Below are 21681 nucleotides of genomic sequence, written 5' to 3'. Positions count from 1 at the left end.
CTAAAACCTCACAGAATATGAGGAGGGATGAAAAAGATTTCATCTCATGAGCCTCTTCCAATCACTTGGTTGGAGTTGCATGGAACAAACACTGTGTACAGAAAATCCAAGAGCTACCACCAGAACAGACCATAATGGGGCTCACAGATTTTGGCATCCTTGACCAAAGCCAACCATATCCTACAAATACGGCCCAACAGGTTACCAATTCACATGTTCACAACCACTTTCCAGAAGTCTGGTTACCATGACCATCACAAACAATCAAACAATATGTTGAAATGAAATTACAATGTACATTAACTAAATGGTACTTCAATACGCTAATTGCTCATTTTTCTTTTAAGGAGGAATTAAAAGGATGGCAGTTCTCAACAGGGTAGGGCAGCAGCCTGCATATAAACTAAATGGAAATTTCCTTCTCTTAGCCTCCAAGCATTATTTGAACCAAGTGAAGAGAAAACCGATTATTTTCAAAAACAACATGCCATGCAGCTGAAGTTCCTAGAATTTTACATCACGGAAGATATCATTTGAAATATAACAGCTGAATGCCTTCCTCCCTGGTACAGCTTGCTTCAGTGTATTGATAAAAACCAAGATTAATATGCGAAAGGAAATTGCAAGAAACTTGCCCTGCACCAGTCAGCACCTGGTACATGTGTGTGCCCCTCCCTTTAAGAAAGAAACTGCACTCAGAGAGGGAAAGTCTCAGTTTAGCTTTCACCCCACCACTTCCTTGCTGTGTCTGAGCCTGAGTTAATGCACAGGTAACAAGAGGGTGAGGAGAGTCTCTTTCTTGTCTTTTCCAAAGTTACATAAATTGAAGAAAAAAAAAAAAAAACTGTAATGTTTCACACACATAACCCCCAAACCAGCTAAAAGGTAGGAAATAAACTGCCTACCAAACCATACAAATACGGTATACACGTGATGTCAAAAATCCAACTGTTACACAACCACATAATTGCCAGAACTGTGCGTAAGATCTTCTCATTAATATAACACACATTTAACCGCTGTGTGCCAGATATTGGGGTAAGTCTAGGATATACAAAGACAAACTACAAAGTCTAGTCAAAAGGCACTGGCCTGACGTGATTCTGACCACACTCATGTAAATGGTGAATTGGTAAGCTTGCCTCCAAGAATTTAAGTGGAGTAATTCTGAGGCCACACCCACACTGAGCAGAGGAGAGAATGCTGCGATCAATTAGTGATGTCTGCCAGGGGCACGGGGATGGGCAGGGGTGGGGGAATTACAAAATCGAAAGTGTGTCAAGAATGTTTGCCACTTTTGATTTAGGCAAAGGATTCGATGCTTTGTGCAGATGTCAGGGGAACAGAAGCCTGCCGACTACATTAAAAGTTTACAGTGAATCTGTATGTCCAGAAAAATGTGTGTATAATCCCATAAGGGGCTTAGAGAGAAATGGAAAATACCTGCAATATAAATGCAGATTACCTTTATTACAAAATTGGATCATATTCTCATTCCTAGACTAATTTCCTATATCATAAAACCTATATTCAATTTTACAAATAGCATACACCAAGAATCATAAATTCAGTTAATGCAGAAATATAACAGATTTTTTTTTTTTTTTTAAATAAAAGTGAGAAAAGGCTGTTTTAGAGCAAGTATCTGAAAGGACAGAAAGGGTTCTTTCTTTGAAGATATGTTTTTTCTTCTGACTCTACCTCCTTGGGGACATAACTAGAGAAGAAATAAATTTCACAGCTAATATATATGAAGTAACATGTTTAACATTAGCCAATGAATTTATATCTACCTACACCATATAAATTTATCTCACATAAACTGTCACCTCCAAGAGAATTCATTAAAACAATGTTATAGCTTCCGAATTAAATGCAATCTTCTAATTGGAATTTAATCTTACAATAGTAGTTGGCAGATTTTCTTTCTAATTGACAAATGGAATAATTCATTAGTTTGTCTTACAGTTCTATGGGAAGAATTTAACAGTAAATGTGACATAGAGACTGGCTAGCCACTGCTGTGAGGTACTGGGGGGGTTGTGGGAGGGAAGGGGGCTTGGAGGTTCTTTCATCATCAACAGAACTCCTCCCACTGCTTATGGGCGGGGAAGGATGGACACTCTTCCTCTCACCCTCCTGAATTACGGCATTACTAATATATTCCATTACCTCCACGTAAATGTCATGTTAATTTCTGATCATCATCAAGCCAGACAATGGCTTCCCCCTTGGCCCCTTAGCCAATTAGCTGTGTGGAAAATAGTCAGCCAATTACATTACTTGTATTACGTTAGGGACTGGAGAGAGAGAAGCAAAATAAACGCCTCGAAAATACTTCCGAGATAAAATGTAAGTTGACACCGTCTTCCCGTGCTGGAGTCCAAGTTATACAATCTGATAGGCAGCTGCCAGCACTCATAACTGCTTATTAAATCTAGGCTCTCTTTATGGCGTGAGTGAAGATCTGTATTTTTACCAATATTAGGTTCACTGTGTTATGAAAGAGACCAAAAAACTTAAGATCATTCGCTCCAGCTTATACAACATATTATGTAGTTTATTAAATTGTTAAAATTACTTTTCAAAGTCAACATTTCAGGGACTGAAGTTTCAGCAGAACAAACTGGCCTGGCCCACTGACAGCTTCCCGCACAAGGCAGCTCAGAAGGGGAGCCCACCTGCAAGCCTTCCTGTTCCCAGACGCCTGCTACCTGCCCCACCTCCTCCCGGAAGCTGAACCATCGCCACACCGCACCCCAAAACCAATGACCAAAATCCACAGTCTTGAGTTTTATAAAAAAAATCCAGGAACTTCCAGCCACCAAGTGGCCCACTATCAAGCCTTACATGAGAAGGATTATTTTCTGTGCTTTTACCGCTTTCTAGTAGGTCAAAAGCTGGGCATTTGATTATGAGAGAGACCCAAAGAGGAACTGTAGGCAAATAAGGAAAAACAACCGGTGACAAAACAATGCTGCATGATTCTTACACTCTTATCCCAGATCCACCAGCAAGCGACGGTTTACTGGCAGGAACAATGCAATGCCGAGGCACAGGCTGACAAACAAGCCAACATATTTGCCATCTACGGTCAACTTTTCTTGAGAAAACTCTATGCAAATCCAGACTGTTATTATCACATTTATTAATAACACTGTGGCTAACTGCCTATTAAATATGCACAGACTTAGCCGGCCTTCACTCTTGGAGTCTCGTGACGTGCATCAGATAGGTACCAACATCAACTAAAGCTTCACGCCGGCCGGCCGGGGGAAACAGGAGCCAACTCTGATTCCCTGCTGGCAAGGGCATTAAAGAATCACATCACAAAGAGACGCCTCAAGTGCTCAGCCCTTCTTTCTCTGTATCCTGCCCCTAAGCTAATTTATTATGCAAGCATGGTTATCACCAACATAAATTGAGTACATTACCCAACTACTCATTTTCTGAACTTGAAATTTTGCCATGATGATCTACTTGTGTAAACCTTTTATCATATGGCTTCTTTTCTTTTCTTTTTAATTTTTTATTTATTTATTTATTTATTTATTTTTGGCTGTGTTGGGTCTTCGTTTCTGTGCGAGGGCTTTCTCTAGTTGCGGCGAGCGGGGCCCACTCTTCATCGCGGTGCGCGGGCCCCTCACTGTCGCGGCCTCTCTTGTTGCGGAGCACAGGCTCCAGACGCGCAGGCTCAGTAGCTGTGGCTCACGGGCCTAGTTGCTCCGCGGCATGTGGGATCCTCCCAGACGAGGGCTCGAACCCGTGTCCCCTGCATTGGCAGGCAGACTCTCAAACACTGCGCCACCAGGGAAGCCCCTGGCTTCTTTTCTTTGCACCGGAGTGAGGAGATCTGTTGTTCTAGCTGTCTACTGCTGGGACTGGGACCTTGTTCTATCATGAGGTCACTTACCACGAAACATTTCACTCAGAATTGGAGCTGATTTCATGCCTAAAGACTCCAAGTTATCAGCTGTAACAATTAACCGGTGTTTCTTTTGGTTACTTGATAAACTGTCAAGTTCTAAAAGCCGTAGGACTATGAATACGTTTTTGACAATAGAAGGATTAACTAGCTATCAGATATACAATGCATCACAGGCCAGGTTATTGCATCACAGAGGAAGAGAATCAGTCCTTTAATCAAACCTCGAAGGTGTACTCTGAGGATAAACAACGATAAAGAATCACAACACATACTCCAGCTCATCAGATTTCAGGGATCTCCACTTCCTACTAAAAACACAGTGAAGGCAAACTGATTACAATCTGATAAAGACAAAGCATTTCCTTATTTAGAAAAAACTGGTAATCGACTGGGCCTAACTGTATTTTATCAATTCAAGAGATATCATTTTCATTACAGTTCTTCAGATTGATTTTTCACATAGCAGGCCTTACCCAAATGAAATTAATGAATAAAATGAGCCAGGTCTTCAATAAATCCATTCATGTGGTTTTGTTCAATTTCATACATCAATTTATGACAGTGACATTGAGTCAGACTCTCTCAGTACTGAAGACAGAGATGACAGGTAACCTCAAACCTGAGTTTGCTGCTATTTCAATACCTTCAGCAGAATTCCAACCACTTCTTTGAATTCTCATGTTTATACGAGACAGACCCAGGCTTTGTTCTCAACTCTACCTGGATCCCCAAAGATAGAACTTTTTATAATGTCTGCTATCTGCTCACTGGTCTACAGACCACTCACAAAAGTCTATCATAGCTGGTTAGCAATAGAAAACCTCAGAAGAACTTCACAGGAGAAAGAACCACAGGACTTGCCCAGGACCACCCCATAAGATGATCAAAGCACCCTAACAGATCTAAAATTCCATGACTCCATTAACTATTAATTTTCATGGTGCACACCCTTGCCTTATGTGTTACTGGTTTCTACTTGCTTTATTTCTTGCCACGAAAGAATACTGGAAGGAAGATATAAGACTCTGTTTTTCCTCTGTCTCCAGCTCCAGCAGAATGAAATGCAAAGGATAAGTAGTCAGATGCCAAACTAGCCTAAGTGGAAGTGAATTTTAAACCCCACAGGCTCTCTGAGGATCATCTGGTCCCTGATATTTGGGCTGGTTGCTTCACCGGGGCTCTTTTAATCTATGAAATGGGAAGGATTTGTCAAAATGACCTCTAACTGTAAAATCTTTAAAAAGCTGGCCCAAACAGCTAAATGCAAAACAATGTCTTAAAGAGACACATATCAGCAAAGAACGTTTACAGACCTTCGGGGCTTGGATGTCACAATCTCTGTAATTGAGATAAGCTAGAGAGAATCACTGAGGATAAAATAACCTGGGATACAGCTCTGACCTAGCCCAGGGACATAGACATCTCCATTAGACTCTCTGGGCTGCAGGTGCTCCATCTGTAAAGTGAGGGGATTTAAACAGCCAACTTCTAGGGCCTTGTTAGCACTGACAAACACGACACTCTAACCTACCTGCTTTGTTTTAAACATAGGAAATCAAAACAGACCAACTTGCCCCATGTCAGCTAGCTATCAGGTCTCCCAGTTTCTAATACAGTGCTCTTTCTACTTCACTATACTTCCCTCCATTAAATAGAATCTGTTTCAGATACAACTCCACTAAGACAAACAAGATGAGTTTATGCCAATGGTGCTTATCATTAAATGCCATTCACTACAAAACTGAAACCAAATGGTTCCCCATAAAGCTGACCTCGTGTTATGACAAAGCTACCATTGAATGATGTCAGAGTTTTTACCCAAAACACCTGGCCTCAACCAATTCTTGTCTCTGATAAAGGCAAGTCACAGTTGTTCATTCATTACTACAGGGGAGCCCGTGAGTCCTGAAGAACATGATAGATGCCATCAAATATACAGAAAAAGAGCATCACGTCCCTTCTAACTTCCCCCTAAAAATCACAGTGAATAACCTGATGAGGAGAACTATGATAGAAAAAAATGCTCATGAGTCTTTCTCAAAATCTGAGAGACCACAGTTCCCAACCCTTTAACTTTCTCAAGAGCCCCAGTCATGTGGAAGGCTTGCGATGGGACTTCCTCAATGAACAAATCAGACTTAAATCCCCCACCACCACCCACGACTCAAGATGAGGTTATGATTGTCTTATTTCATGGTGGTTCATTTTTATCACCAAGTTTTAATGGGACCAAAAAAGCAATTACTCTTTCAACCGTGCACGTAGCTCATAATCTAGGTAGTCCACACTTCGGTGTACGCGTAAAAGAATCATGCAAACAAAAAAAGTTCTCCTGTGTCCTATTATGTCTTTTATAAATCCTAAGATCATTGTCCAAGTTATCCAAAAAGGTTATACCAGAAAACAATGACAGGGTGACTCTTCTTTCGAAACGCGAGTCTCTCATCTTCAGTGTAATGGTTCTGATGAATTTGGGACTTTTTTCAGTTTCCTGCACTGTGCAGGACCCCTTCAGCCAACATTTGGTCTTATGAATTTTCAGACGAATAATCGTAAATGTTCACTCACCCTTTTGGCCAGCAGGCATCACATCCGTCCGTTCATGGTTGACAGCAAATCAGACAAGGGATTGAAGCCCTCACCATTGCCCAAATGTTTCGTTCGGAAACTGGAATTGTCAGCAAAAGCTCCTGGGACACTGCAATACAAAATTTTTTTTTTTTTTTTTTTTTACACATAGCTAAGATGTAACTTCTAAAACCACCACTTCCTTAAACTTGAAAACAGCACGACAGACATCGAATCTAGAGGTAGGGGAAAACACCTTTCAAACGAGGGTATGTCAATATATCAAGTGTGATGCTGTAAAATATGAACCGGAAATAATGTTTTGAAAGATACAGTTACCAATTACTTCAACACATACCCTGAAAGGTTGTTGTTTATTGCAGACTTTGTGCCAAATATTTTATGTATTTTGGCGTTACAAAAATATTTTTTGTCCAATTGTCAAGTGCCCAGGTAACAATAAGCTGCTTTAGCTCAAATCTGACATGGATAAATGTATTGATTCCTATTAAGTAACTCTCTTTTCCAGAAGATAAAAACATATGAAAATAAAATTATTTCAAACATAACAGTGAACATCCAAACTGGGAAGAGAGGTAACCATAATCATTTTCCTCCAAAATAATTCTATAAATGTTTATGAATTACATAAGGAGCAAGACTCAGAGATATTTCCATCAAGAGAAAACATACTACGTAATGTGTAGACGTCCAAGCGGAGAAGCCTGAATTCTGGACCCAGTATTGTCATCAACCACTTGTGTGGCTCCAGGAAAGCCATTTAATGCCTCAGGATCCCAGTTCTTTAATCTGCAAGGTCAAGTCATTAACTGATGCTCTCCACAGCCCTTCTTCCTCTCAGCATCTTTGTCTTACTGGTTAAAGCACACTTATTCCAAATAACCTAAACTATTAGCTTCTCCTTTAAGCTTCCGGATTAAAAACAAGGTTTTTACCACAAATCACTCCTATGCTGATCTGCCATCAACACCAGAGCTGAGCTGTGGGCAGAGGGTCGTGCACCTGAGCAGAAGAATTCTCACCCTGGCACTAGCGCCAAGCCTTGGTGCACCTGCACCCTCGGCAGCTGACAACATTCACTGGGTGCCCAAGGAAGGCTTCCATTCCTCTCCCAAGAGTACGGCTCCAACTCCTATGGAAATGTGCCCACATGTACTATAGGTGAGTGTTTCTCAAACTTTAGTACGTGGAAGAATAACCTGAAGAGCTTTTTAAAATACAGATTCCTGGGCCCCATCCCCACAGACACTGATTCATTGGTCTGGAATTGGGCCTGAGATTCTGTATTTCTACCGAAACACCAAGGAAGGTGGACACTGCCAATCACAGTTTGTGTCCAAATGATAAAGCCCCGTCGTCCAAACTTCAGGTAGCCTTGAGACCCAAGAAGCATTTCCAAGGCTCACGGACGCTCTGCAAAGCTACTAAGTCGACGTCACGTAGCAAAAAGAAAGGGGCTGAGAATGCTCACCATCTTTAGGACAAAATCTTTTTCTTTCTCTGGCCTAGAAGACCCTGCATAATCTGGTCACTTTCTGCTTCTCTGACACTGCTGCCAGCCACCAACTCCATAACCATGTACAACATGGATGCGGTGGCCTTCCTTCCATTTCAAGCAAGCCAAGGGTTTTCCTGCCTCAGGCCTGGTGCACTGGCTTTCGCAGCTACCTGGAACGCCACGATCTTACTCCTTACACAAGTGGCTCCGTCTCATCACAGGGTCTCAGGGGCAAAGGCCACTTCAAGAAGGCTGTCCCACCTACCTACTTAAGCTAGGTCCCCAGTCACTCTAATTACATCATCCTATTTGCTTTCTCCAGAGCTCTTATCATCACCTATCAACTTTTTTCTCATTTATTCACTTGTCCTCTCCACTAGACTCTAAGCTCCACACGATAAGGAAACGTCTCTGTTGGGTTCATCACTGTCCTCCGAAAATTCAGAAGAATGCTGGGCTCACGGCAGCCACTCAACACAGACTGAGTCAACAAACGAATCAACAAGTGAAAGAATTAATTCCTCAGCATCCTCTAAACGTACAACTGCCATTTATTGAAAACTCATGCTGTACTGCATACTGTTTTCAAGTATTTTACAACAGGTATTTCATTTAATCCTATTCTTACCACCAAGTTCCTAGTACATACTCTTACATGCACATAAGAAAAACTGAGGCACAGAGAGTTTTAGTAACCTGCTCAAGATCACACAGCTACAGGGGCTTGACTCTACACAGCTTGCGCTCACAAGGAATCCGTGTTTTTCCAGCCAATACACTAATACAAAAATTGTGTGTGCCTACCTTGCACTAGACACTCTTCTGACTGCAGCTTGCCTGAGTGAGTTTTGGTTGCGAGGCCTTGTAGAGGATACTTAACCTTTCCGACCTGAGCTTCCTTGTTCATATGGGGAAAGCTAAGGCGTTCCACAATGACCAGGCAGGTAATGCAAGTGAACGAGGCAGGCCAGGTATAAGGTACAGGGAGTGAGGAGGGAGGCGGCAGACTGGAGGCCCCGGGCTTTCTCAACTAAGAGGGCAGCCAGTGGCTCCACAAGTCCATTATTGCCACGTGGCAACATGAACCCAGGGCTACAGGAGCTTTCAATTCCACAAACAAAGGCAGAAATCCAGATGACTATTTTGTGAAATTTCCTCATTTTTCAAAGACAGCAGCTAACGTTTTAATAGTACACATTAAAAAAAGAAAAGAGGGCTTCCCTGGTGGCGCAGTGGTTGAGAATCTGCCTGCCAATGCAGGGGACACGGGTTCAAGCCCTGGTCTGGGAAGATCCCACATGCCGCGGAGCGACTAGGCCCGTGAGCCACAGCTACTGAGCCTGCGCGTCTGGGGCCTGTGCTCCGCAACAAGAGAGGCCGCGACAGTGAGGGGCCCGCGCACCGCGATGAAGAGTGGCCCCCACTAGCCGCAACTAGAGAAAGCCCTCGCACAGCAACGAAGACCCAACACAGCCATAAATAAATAAGTAATTAATTAAATAATTAAAAAAAAAATACTACTGTATTTATTTAAAAAAAAAAAAAAAAAAAAGAAAAAGAACCCTTGCAACCCGTGTAAAAAATTATGGCTAGGGTTACGCCACGGCTCAGGTCTGCAATTCTACAGGGATTCGGAAGCACAGAGAAGCTGCACAAGTGGACACAGGAAACCACAGTAGGTATCTGGGCAGTTAAGGGCTTTTGAGAGCAATTATCTTGAGCAAGTTTTGGAAGGAACTGGAAGATGGGGTGGAAAAGGGATCCCATCAAATCAGTACATCATGGTCAAAGGCTTACAGGCGGATGAAACAGGCAAGACACACCAAAGAACAGCGGTGAGGAGGGAGGGATCACGCTTCTCTTCAGCATGGGAGCAGCGTCTGGCTTCTAGCTAAGACGTAAGTTGGTCAATCAACGCTTAAGAGTATCATTAGTGCTGTCCGGTTTGACCTCCTAAAACACTACAGTCCCCAGGCATATCCAAAAATAAAGGACAAACCATCACCGTGGTGTGTGGAATTTTTCTGGTTTTGTTTGTGTGTTTTGTTAAGAATCCAACTGACCCAATACCGAATTCCATCTCCACCAAGCTCTATAACTCTAACCAAAATACTATATGCATGATATATACTGTAGTTTTTATATGGACTTACAGTATATATACTATAAATACACTCTCTAGATACACACACATATAATACATACATACACATATACACATATATATATAAAATACAAGCTCTATAACTCTAACCAAAATACTATATAAACTATAGATACTATAGTTTTTAATATGCATTTATAGCACATATACTATAAAATACATACTATATATATACATACATACTACAATACATGCACATATACTATAAAATATAAGCTGTATAACCCTAACCAAAATACCACAAACTATATACTATTCTATAGCTTTTCAGGTGTTCATAGTACATATACTATAAAATACATAGCATATACATATATATAATATACACATATATACTATAAAATCAAGTTCTATAACTCTAACCAAAACTCTGACCTCTAGAAATGAAAAACATAGCAACTGAAATTTAAAAGGAACAAAAAAAAAAAAACCCACCAGAAGAGAAGATAGTATCCAAATAAATTATCCAGAACACTGCCCAGAGGCAAAAACTATCTACCTAGAATTATATGCCCAGAAAAATTACCTTTCAAAAATGAGAGTGAAATAAAGACCTTTTCAGACAAACAAAAGTTTATCACCTCTCTAACAAGGACATTCAGAAAGATGCATTTCAGGCCCAAAGAAAAGGATTTTAGGAAGAAGGTTGCTTGATCTAAGAAGGAAGGGGGAGCCAAAATAATGGAGAACTTTGGAGTAAATGAAAAGTGAATGCTTTAAAATGACATGCAGGTCTCAAAATTTAAAAAAAACAAAAGTCTGGCAACACCATCACTTGCTTCCCACCTAGGCTTACTCGTTCACACTGGCTGTCAATCACCAAGGTCCTGGACTGCAAACTTGATATGGAACGAGGGCACCAGCTTGAAATGCAGAGATTCCTGCCCAGAGATTATCAATCTGCATTTCCACCAGATACTCCAGGGAACTCTGATGAAGGTGCGCCCTCGCCTCTACTCTGAAGAGTGCTGCGCCACTGCAGGGCCAGGAATCCAGGGAGCTCCAGGGGCTTAGCCTGGGGAGGTCCCGGCTGACACTCCAGCTGGCCTTTGTTCTTTTCCACTTCACTTACAGCCCCAGAGAGCACCTTGGCCCAGTGGGTCAGCAGCAACCCTGCCTCAACCCTGCTAGTCAGGAGCTGCAATAAATTAAAAGCCCATTAAGATATTTTAGAGAAAAGCCTAGAAGTGCTGAACCGTTAATTGTGCCATATTCAATCTGTTTTCCCGGAGATTTGAAAAGCCAGATTACCATCTTGGGGGTCATTAGAAAGAATGAAGCTTTCTCCTTTTTCAATTTACATATTTAAAAATGCATAGATCCTTCCAGTGGCTACTACAACAGGCTTTCCAAGTCCGGCGGCGGCGGCCACTTCCCCCCTCTAACCAAAGAGAAAGAAGCCTGGGGTGCCGTGGGGTCTTGCCTTGTGTTTTCAAGTAAGGAATCAAAACTCAGGGCCTGTGGTTGCAAAACAGCTCCAGGAAAACAGGTAGAGGCAGCCACAAAACAACAGTGCTGTTTTCTTGTTTTGTTCTCCCCTCTTTATTTTTCCCTGCAGCAATCCTTGCTCAGCACAAGTCTGCAGGGAGCTGGAAAGAGCAGCTGTGGTTCCCTGAGGCCAAGACCTAGCAATCAAGTTGTTTACCAAACACTGCCAGGCCCCGGGAAAACAACAACCGCACAGGCAGCATTTGCATCTGTTTTTCAAAAACAACCTCCAAAAGTCTGGGCCCTGTCGGGTACTTCCTGGCATGGCTGAGAGGAGCACTTGGAAATTAAAGGCATGAACTGCCTGGGGTACGGGCCCCCATGGCCTACACGTCATCCATTATTCCATTTCTTTTGAAGAGTGCCTATCCGAAAAATAAAAAGGATTGGGGGTGTGCAGGGTTTCCAAGCAGGGGATTCAAACAGACAGCGTGCTCGTCACTGGCCTTTCCAAGCAAGATAACAGTGGCCATTTTAGCAAACTGGCATACTTCGCTGGCCATCCAACACCTCAAGACATCCAGCTGTGGTTCTCAATCTTGAACGAGCACCAGAACCTCCGGGAGGGCTAAGAAAACACAGATTGCTGGGCCCCTCCCGTGGAGTGTCTCATTCAGTAGGTACAGGGCGGGGCCTGGAAATCTCCAGCAAGTTCCCGCGTGATGCCGGTGCTACTGGTGCAGGCACCACGCTTTGGGAAGCACTGCTTGTAGAGCTAGGTGCTCCCTTACCATCCTGAAGATCTGGGGCCTCCTGTCCCACATTAACCTTTCCCATGCATCTGGCACTGTCACACCCAAAGGAGGTCACAGAACAAAACGGACCGGATGGTTTTCCATTTGTTCCTCCAGGTCCTCCACCTGCCACGTTGCCCCAGCCCTCCACCTTGCTCTGTGTGTCTTGGAAGGCCCCGCTGCGTGGATGCATCAACAGGTACCCTTGTCTTCTGGCTTTCAGCTGGTACAACCAATGGAGGTCTCATCTCAGGAGGACAGAGAAGATGGGGCATTTATCACTGGGGCACCGGAGGTTGACTACGAAGGATCACAGCTCCTGCCAGGCAGTCCTCTCCATACAGCTACTGGATCCAGGCTCCACCACGTGCCCCCGCTTTGTCCTCTCAAAGGGACAAAGCCTAGGAAAGGGACAAGCCACCTATTTCCTACCGGGACCCTGGCACAAAACTCAAATTCAGTGGCTTCTCCACTAGATTTCCCTCGGCTTGAGAATGCTGTATCTGGAATTTTTTAGACCCACACAACATAAATAAGTATATGTGAACATACACACCCATATACGTGTACATATGATTATACATATATATACATATACATCTTTATAGATTTCTTCAAGTAGCCCCATCAGGTAGGTCAGGAGGCCTGGGAGGCCACAGCCAAGGCCATCTCATGGGGTTTGCACCTGTGTTCCTTCAGGTCCCTGAGCCACAGGAAGAGCGGGCCCACTCTGTCTAATCGGTTACACAACCTGATAGGAAGGGGAGCATTTGTGAGAGCTTCCATCCTTCTCTAATTTACTAACTTAGTTTCTCCTTTGTTGCAAATAGCACCAAAATAGAAAGAGAACAGAAGTGGGCGGAGCAGGCTCCATCACCAGCTCCTGGGAATAACTTTCTGACAACGCTGAACCCAGTTCAGAAAGCACATCGGCAGCGGAGAACGGCGTGTGTTGTCAGCTCACAAATAAAACGCCGATCTGCCCCAATTAATAAGGCTCGGAGAAGAAGAACAAATAATACTTCCGTTTTTAAAATAATCGTAACCTCAAGTGTACCCTAGATAGGCATCTATCTGAACAGCTAAGTTCTAAAGTTCTAGTCAAAATGGTCACCCAGACTTAACCAAATGGGTCACCACAGCAACATGTGTGGCTTCAATGAGCCCACTGGAGTTCGTTTCAATTAAGTTCCCTAGAACTAATCACTATTACTTTTACTTAACTTTCACTAATAAGATTTCTTTCAACTCACCAGAGGACTTACTGATATCTATGTTCAAAAACAGGTTTTTAGGTAAACCCATTAGATTAATTAGAACACATGGGGAATATGGTGTCTGTGTAATTACTTTCCTAGTTCACTGAGGCTTAACCAGAAACCTGTTTTGTTTGTTTATTGCTCTTCTTCACTAAAAATCCCCTAAACATTCCATTTAAAACTTGAAGGCTGGCCCTCCTGCTGCATCTGTCTGCCTCTCCCCACCTCCCCAGTAAGAACCCAGCTTCTGTCTGAACCCTGCCAAAGACAATGAGTGACTTAACTGTCACCCCCTCTTCAAGGAGTAGATGTACCCTCATCCTGTTGCCTCCCGGCCATTCCAGAATCCCATTTCATCCTTCATCTTGGCTCCAGTGCTCACTTCTGCCCACCGCCCTCTGAGACCAACATCATGAACAATCTGGAGACTTTCCTTTTTCCTTAAAGATGTCCCTTTCACCTTTCCCAGAAGCCATTCACTCAATATCCCTTGACCTCAGGCAAACAAAGAGGGAAGAGTTGGCCTTTCTTTAATTCCCTTCGTTAGAGCCAAGTTCTGGCTCTGCTAACAGTCTACCTTGTCTGCCATCTACCCCCCCCAAGGAGAACACCACTGTCTCTCCCCACTGTGATTCCCTGATCCTTGAAAACCCTTCTTCTGATGACCGTATGTGAGGGGACCACTGCTCCCAACCCAGCCACATGGCGTTTGCCTCTAAATGTCAAGGATGCTCTTCTACACCTTTCTCAGATGTTTTAGTATCTGGTTCACAATTTCGGTCTACATCCCTTCACTGTGGCCACTTCTATCGACCTCAACAGCCACGAAGATGGTCCTTCCAACAGCCTGGCCAAGACTTACATCAGGCCTGGTACAGATAAGGTACCACTCAAAAAAAAAAAAAAAAAAAAAATCATTCACTGAGTGAATACACTCCTGGTTATCTTAACTTTCTTACCCTAAAAGCTTCCAGTCTATGTGAGAAGCAGTATAGGGCAGTAGTTGAGAGCACAGGCTATGGAACAGACTTCCCATGTCCCATCCTAGCTATGCCACTTATTAGCTATAACCTTGGGCAAATTCCTCCATACCTGAAAATTGGGATAATATTTGCCCATAAGAGTAAGGGCTCATTAAATGCTAATTAACCAGAACCACTTGCTCTACACCTGAGGGCGTGGCCAAAACTTGGATCTCACCATCCCTTAGAACTGCTCCACCTCAAACGAAGACCTTGAATTCTGAAATTCACTAACAACCTCCCACAGAGCCACCTGGGACTGGGCCACCTCTCCTGAATTTGCTCCAGGACTGCACCGAGACAAGGCACCGTCCCTCAAGTCCTTAACTCTTTGCCACACGCACAATTCGTCACCCCCCTTCTAACCTTCCTCTCTCTTACAGCATCGAAGGCTCACTTCATGTACCCTGAAAACCCCTGTATCACTCAGGATGCCCTTGTCTTTTCTACCAACTTCCTGCTCGAGCCCTTTGGTTCCTTCACCAGAGTGATCTGGGTGAGGCCAGGCTTGGGTGTGATTCATGGTTTATACCCTGGATGTCTACACTACAGTGCCCAGGACACAGAAGGTCATTACATGTGATATTAATCTGGGCTCTTGCAGGGAGCCAGGAAGATTCCCCATAAGCCTACTTGGCACTCTACCTATGGCAAGTTGCTATTTAAGAATCACGGGAACTCCAGGCTCAATTTCACAAATACCTTCCACTCGTGGTTCAGTTCAGTGGCACAAAATACAAACCTTCCATCCTCATTGGCAAACTGGGCTGGGCTAAGAGAGCAGGGCTTAAAAAGGTGAGCCGCCTACTGGCAGGGCGAGTGGTGTGTCTGTCCTTGAGGCCCAGGGGAGCCTCAGTTGCTCCCGGGAAGAACAGTCAAGTGAGCAGAGAGCTGGCTGCCACCTGGGCTCTTTATAAGGCTTTTGTGGTAAACATGTTTACTTTCTTTTCATTGGCTGGGCTTGTCGTGATCAAGTATTTTGTTTTGAGTCTTGCTCTATAAACATGTTTACTTGGAGGGGAGAGCTTTTTGATAGCTGGTACACTTGTTTTCTGCACTTTTAAATTCAGAACATATTTTTCACAGCCCGTGGTGAACAACTCAAGGTGGTAAACAAATGATATCATTTCATCTTCACTCTAGAGAGGTGATCCCTATGTATCCGCTCAAAAGCTGGAAGTGGGTTGTGGGTAACCAAGGCTCTCTATTAGATGAGAACAAGAATCACATTCGTAGTGACAATGCTACTAACAGAAACTTATCACTGTAATTTTTGACAATTTTTGGCGGGTCGTGCAGAAGAAGGGAGAGTAGCAAACCCAAGCCTCAGTTTCCCCGGCGGTAACATTCTGTGGGAAGTGACACACCACAGTGAAACCAGAGGTTGTCGTGTGAATGGATGGGATCCACATTTTCTGTGAGAAGTTAAGATTACATAATCAGCATACACAGCTGATATGGGGGAGGAATAAAACAACTTTTTTAAAAATGAGGAAACCAACTAGGTCACAATATTAACTGCAATTCTGCCAGATGCCTTGTCAAATGATGATTTCTGCTGGCTTTATAATTAAGAAAAAGGTAGTGGCTTCAACTGTAAAAAGGAATAGTCCTCCATTATTGGAAAGGGAAGACAAAAATTAAAAAAGAAAAGGGGGAAAAAATGAAAATAACTTTTGAAAAGAAGCAATGGTCTTCAACTAGGGCTTAGAAGTGCTGTTTACAAGAGTCACTCTGTGGGATGAAGCACCAAGTCCCACCATAGCTGGGCCAAAGCTCTCTTCTAGAGAATTCTATGGGTCCCAGTATTCCAACTAGAAACAAAAGCCTTCTTACCACAGGCCTTTGAGGTGAAATACAAATGACTTAAAGGAATAAAAACAGAGGGGCCAAACTCTTTGTTCAAGCAGATAATACCAGCCCCGCCCCTGCCCCCCACCCTCAAGTCATCTTCTAAGCTCATGCCCAACTTAAAGAAGTCAAAAAACAACAACAAGAAAGTTAAAATTGTTAGAGCATAATAAGATAAACACCCTCATTTACTAAGCGTTAGTCTTTCATCATGTATGTTACCGTTGGGAGGCAGAGTAACCCCGTATGGCACCTTATCCATCACCCAAGATGGATGACGTACAGAACACACAGATATCAGAGAACAAACATACTGAACAGACTTCTTTTCCAAGGTTACAATGTGATTCAGGGATACGATGAATGGGGGATCAGGAGGAGGGGACAAGGGCGTCCTGAGGCATCCACCATCCCTGACACTGAGATTGCCTCTCCACTCAAGGAAGGAGAACCAAAACAAATGGATGCCCAGATAATTTTAGCAGAAGGGCAATAAGACCCAGGGGGGTGGGTGCTGGATGACCGATCCGTAGGAAGAACGAACCTTGTCCCGGCTTTGCCAACTGCTGGAGAACCTCTGTGAGTCAACGACTCTGTCAGAGCCTGGCTTTCCCTTTCTAAAAACTGACAGCATCGAATCCCACCTTTTTGAACCATCCCATTTCACAATTCTATGCCTTGGTCTCAAATGGAAAACTTCACTTCGGGGGATAACCGACAACTCCAGGCTCCATAATCTGATCGATAACAATACTTGGAGTGCTTTCCAACAACCCACAAAGGCATCCAAGCTCCCACAACTGAGGAGCAGAAATGGAATTTCAAGTTAATGTGACGCTGGCTGGTGACGAGTCATCAGCATACTTCAGCTTTCAGCTGTCTGAGCAGACAGCTGACTCAGCGGGGATACGGTTACCCAGCCAGCCACCTCCATCTGACCCACTGCCTCAAAGTAATCTGTCTTCCACCTCAAAAGAAAACAAAAAAGTTGAATGACTAATGAAATGACTGAAAAAGAACTTCCAGTTAATTCTTACAGAGTTAAAATAATAATAATAATAATCACCCCGGTAAACAAACATGAGGACGATGGCCAGGCTCGGAGTGGTCCAAGGTCTGATGGCCACATTTCCTTCTGACAAAGGGGGCGGAATGAGGTGGTTTGGAAACGTCTCAGGAGAAGAGCTGATGATTAGGACCAAAGCATCCGTGAAAAGTGTCAAAGAGTCAAAGTGGTGAACCGTCTGTCGTAAATACAAGAAAAGAAAGGAACACACTGGCCTTTCACCTTGGTGTTCAACAGAGTGGGAGGCCTCTAGATACGCTCCTGGAGATAGCCAATTCTAAGACCAGCCAACGTGGATGGAGCCCTCACCACGCCCAGCACTCTTTCCTGACTGAGCATTTCCATCCAGGCTCTTATAAGCCTCACAAGTAAGTACCGCTATCTTACAGATGTGGAAATTGAGGCTCAGAGAAGCAAAGTCCTCTCCCCAACGCCATGGTTAGTAAGTGATGCAGCCACCTCTATCTGGCACCCAAGTCTCCTCCCTTCATGGTACCCAATACTACTGAGTACCACTCTTCCGACAGCTCCAATGGGAAACATGAGAAGATCTGGAAAGCCTCCCACGACAAAGCCCAGCTGGAAATACAGGGTTCCAATTGCACTCAGCAAATCCTGGTTAGGAGGGAAGTACAAAGCCAAGTGAGCCCTGGTAGTACAACCTGAACGCAGGGGACATCCCCACGGAGGAAGGAGACAGGAGGAGAGGGGCTTATGCAGGCGGCCGAGACACCCATTCTGCCCTTTCACCACCGGTGCAGAAGAGATGCTTTCTAGTCCTCAATCTCCTCTCTGTTCTCCCAAGTCCATCCGATCACAATTCTAGGCACTGGCCCCGCCTTCCTTCTCTCCCCCTGCCCCTCCACAAATGTCACTGTCTAAAGTCTCCACGATAAGACCCCTCAAATGAAATTCAGTCAAACATTTATCGAGTCCCCCTCTGAGGAACTGTGGTGCACATGTTTGGGGGTTGGGTCAGGGGGCTATCAAGGCTCAGTTGTCTGCCCAGCACAAGAAGTTAAATTACAATACATGATCGAAATAACATGTCAGGACAACAATGAGAGTTGTGTCACAGGGAATACAATGATTAATTGCCAGATGAATTCTACAGACAATAATCGCTACAAAGTTCAAAAGGAGGCAGAGATCACTTCCAACAGTGTATCCCAGGGCGCAAACTCTCCACTGAGTTCTCCTTCCCATCGGCTTTGGCCCAGACCAGGAATGTGGCTGCCTGGGGTCTGATTCTGGCTGTGATACTCAAGGACTGAGTTATTCAAGCTCTCTGGGCCTCAGTTTCTGCAGCTATAAAATGGGGGCAAGAACAGGTCCCACATCATGGGGTGGTAAAAGGATTAAGCAGGATGATGCACATAGGCTGCAAAACAGGCTAAGGGGGCTTCCCTGGTGGCTCAGTGGTTGAGAATCTGCCTGCCAATGCAGGGGACACGGGTTCGAGCCCTGGTCTGGGAAGATCCCACATGCCGCAGAGCAACTAGGCCCGTGAGCCACAACTACTGAGCCTGCGCGTCTGGAGCCTGTGCTCCGCAACAAGAGAGGCCGCGACAGTGAGAGGCCCGCGCACCGCGATGAAGAGTGGCCCCCGCTCGCTGCAACTAGAGAAAGCCCTCACAGAAACGAAGACCCAACACAGCCAAAAATAAATAAATAAATTTATAAAAACAAAAAACAAAAAAAAAAAACAGGCTAAGGGAGGTCTCCTGTATCTCCGGGGAGATCTCCAGCCCCAGTCTCCATAGCCCCATATATACCATCTGAATCTGCACACTCGCTCTACGTGGGTTCCCCCTCTCTGCTTCCCTATGTCTGCTGCCAAAGCTGTGCCTTCTATTCCAACAAGCTAGAAACCCTGTGAGCCTTCCCGCAAGACCAGCCAGCCACCATGCCTGGTCTCACTTCGTCTGCATGCTGCCTCTTGCATCCACGTTTCCAGCTCCATCTCCAGTACCCCAGGACAAGAGCAAGAACCTGAGAGTCAGAGCGCCTGGCTTCAACTTCCAACTCTGCCAAACGGTAGCCTAATTTGTGCTTTTTTGGGACAAATTACATAACTTCTCCAAAGTCCTCTGTTTCTGCATCTATAAAATGGGCTAACGAGTCCCCACCTCAAAACGTTGCTGTGAAGATTAAATCACACGGTTCGAGAACACTGTATAGAACTTCTGACCCACAGTAAGGGCTCCAGACATGGGAGCTGTCATCGTCATCTTTGCTGGGGCCACACAATTAACTGAACGTCAGTGTCTGATTGGTCTCTCCCCTCTCTATTCTGAAAGTCACTGCTCGTCCTTCACCATAACGGATTTGGGTCAGTCACCCACAGAGAAGAATGATGCCTTGTTTTTCTTTTAAGCGCATCAATCTAATATTACATCAAAGTTTTACAAACAGAAATGAGTACTCTCATCCATGGATGGCCAGGTTCACGGTAAGCTGGCACAGCCTTTGCGGGGGTGAGCGGGGAGGGGGATTTGGCCCTGCTTCAACAAACCATTTAAACCGTGCATTCCTGTTCACCCCTTACTCTTTGGAATTGATCTTAATGAAATAGTAACCACTGGGGAAGAAATGAGCTATAAGGTTGCAAAGAAACATATCACGGCATTGTCTGTGGTCTACAAAAACTGGGAAAAATAAATATCCAATAAAAATAAAATACATTATGATTCATACTGATGGTGAAATACTATGCAGCCATTAAAAAGGGCTGGAAAAATAAACACCGACACAGAAGGAAACACAATCCCCAAATCATACCTGCTCACCAAACGTTTGTTGAATGATATGTTGCTAAGTAACAGATGTGTGTTACAAAAACTTTTTCTTCTTAAAGTTACGGTTAGTTTATTTACTGTGCGCCAGATGCTACATAAGAGCACATTACATACGCTGGGCTACTGCAAACCCCAGTGAAGTGAGTTTTATATATTATCCTCATTTTAAAGACACAAAATGGAGACAGAGAAATTAAATAACATGTCCAAAGTCACACGGTTAGGAAGGGAAAGCTGTGATATTAACCCAAGTCTCATTCCAAAGTCCTTGCTCTTTTCTAACTAACGCTGCTGCTCATAAAAATATTAGTAGATTTACGGTTAAAGTAAGCATATTTCCATGGGAAAAAGACTAGAAAGGCAGACAGAAAAACACTAGCAGTCATTCTCTCTAGGGGGTGGAACTACAGATGATTTATTTATTTTTGCTCTGGTTTTAAGATTTTTTTTACATTTATCATACGATGCTTTTGTAGTAAGGGGAAAAAGAACAAAGTTTCTTCTATTTTAAAATTCAAATGTCAGCTGCCCTTGTTCCCTTCCCCGTGACAGATGCAGATGCTGGGCAAGGGCGGGGCTTGTTGGGGAAGCAGTGTTGCCCAGTGCTGCTTGAGGGGTTCAGGTGCCAGAGTCCCATCACCTGGGGGCGGCCCACTGGAAAGCTCTGGCAAAACCACTTAGGGATACTGTGAGGGTCAAAGAGGTGCATTCAAAGCTCCGAGCAGGGCTCACACTAAGTGCTCTGTAATATGAGCGATTATTATTATGACTAGCGACATCTTCACCACACTCAACACACTCGACAGCCTCTCTCTGGAGGTGGGACCAAAACGTGGTCTAAGACAGCAAGTTCCAGTATCTTTTTAACCAATAGTCATAATGGATCGGATGACCACCCCTCCCTCGACCCCGCCCTCCCAGGGCTGGAGAAGCAAAAACGTGGACAAGCCCAGAGCACAGCTGCCTGGCTCTGAATCCCATGGAAGTCACTTAACCTCTCTGTCTCAGCTTCCTCACTTATAAGATGGAGCTAATAGCTCCTACCTCACAGGACTGTGGTGAGGACTTGAAGAGATGATGTAGGCAAGACCCTTCTCCCTGGGTCCAGCCCACTGTGAGTGCTCAATAAATATTACACGTTAGCACAGATTTTCCCCATCCTACAATGGGCTTATGTCCCAGTAACTCCACTGTAAATTGAAAATATCGCCAAGTAAAAATGCATTTAATACACCTAACCTGTGGAACATCACAACTTAGCCTAGCCTACCTTAAACGTGCTCA

At 44.1% G+C, this 21681-nt stretch overlaps 1 protein-coding gene across 7 annotated transcripts in view; it reads right to left on the bottom strand.

Moving 5' to 3' along the window:
* The window catches only part of FOXP1 (forkhead box P1), a 586136-nt gene that overhangs the window by 487664 nt on the left and 76791 nt on the right, over positions 1-21681 (bottom strand). For 6 of the 7 annotated variants that reach the window (XM_068557265.1, XM_068557270.1, XM_068557271.1 and 3 more), the window contains exon 3: positions 6497-6626. The exons of the other annotated variant lie outside the window; for it this stretch is intronic. The gene's annotated coding sequence lies outside the window, so the exon portion shown is untranslated. The remainder of the gene's footprint in view (positions 1-6496; positions 6627-21681) is intronic. 7 annotated transcript variants of the gene reach the window in all.

This window comes from Eschrichtius robustus, chromosome 12 (assembly GCF_028021215.1).
Source record: "Eschrichtius robustus isolate mEscRob2 chromosome 12, mEscRob2.pri, whole genome shotgun sequence".
In the NCBI taxonomy this organism is placed as follows: Eukaryota; Metazoa; Chordata; class Mammalia; order Artiodactyla; family Eschrichtiidae; genus Eschrichtius; species Eschrichtius robustus.
The sequence above is the reverse complement of the archived record's forward strand: the minus strand, read 5'-3'. Positions and strand labels throughout refer to the sequence as shown.